This window comes from Perkinsus marinus (genome assembly GCF_000006405.1).
Source record: "Perkinsus marinus ATCC 50983 genomic scaffold scf_1104296962974, whole genome shotgun sequence".
Lineage (NCBI taxonomy): Eukaryota > Perkinsozoa > Perkinsida > Perkinsidae > Perkinsus > Perkinsus marinus.
The window spans coordinates 1-898 of NW_003205229.1; the positions used below are offsets into that span (position 1 = coordinate 1).

At 51.4% G+C, this 898-nt stretch overlaps 1 non-coding gene across 1 annotated transcript; it reads right to left on the bottom strand.

The window, feature by feature from the left end:
- Positions 1–192: 192 nt before the first annotated feature.
- Pmar_PMAR015010 lies at positions 193–266 on the bottom strand. Its single transcript has one exon. It is a non-coding gene; the product is annotated as a tRNA-Arg (tRNA).
- Positions 267–898: the final 632 nt, after the last annotated feature.

Below are 898 nucleotides of genomic sequence, written 5' to 3' on the forward strand. Positions count from 1 at the left end.
AGTTGGAGCTTCACATCGAGTGGCCGATTCAAGATGCGTGAGCGGAATCCGGATTGCTCAGGTACAGCCGTTGGTGCGCACCACTATCTCATGTGCTTGCCTTCAGCGTCTTGTGCAAACTAGGTGGAGCTTCACATCGGATGCCCGATTTCGTTGACGTAGGATGGATGAAGAGGAAGTGAAGTTAATGTATACCCGATGCAGGATTCGAACCTACGACCATCTGCTCCGTAGGCAGACATTCTATCCAGCTGAACTAATCGGGCGATGAAGCTAGTCACTTTGATTGATATTAAAGTTGAATACTCTTCCGAAATGGTTTAGGCGGTAATTGGTCAATCCGTCAGGATACGTGAGCGGAATTCGGATTGCTCAGGTACAGCCGTTGGTGCGCACCACTATCTCATGTGCTTGCCTTCAGCGTCTTGTGCAAACTAGTTGGAGCTTCACATCGAGTGGCCGATTCAGGGTGCGTGAGCGGAATCCGGATTGCTCAGGTACAGCCGTTGGTGCGCACCACTATCTCATGTGCTTGCCTTCAGCGTCTTGTGCAAACTAGTTGGAGCTCCACATCGAGTGGCCGATTCAGGATGCGTGAGCGGAATCCGGATTGCTCAGGTACAGCCGTTGGTGCGCACCACTATCTCATGTGCTTGCCTTCAGCGTCTTGTGCAAACTAGTTGGAGCTTCACATCGAGTGGCCGATTCAGGATGCGTGAGCGGAATCCGGATTGCTCAAGTACAGCCGTTGGTGCGCACCACTATCTCATGTGCTTGCCTTCAGCGTCTTGTGCAAACTACGTGGAGCTTCACATCGGATGCCCGATTTCGTTGACGTATGATGGATGAAGAGGAAGTGAGGTTAATGTATACCCGATGCAGGATTCGAACCTTCGAC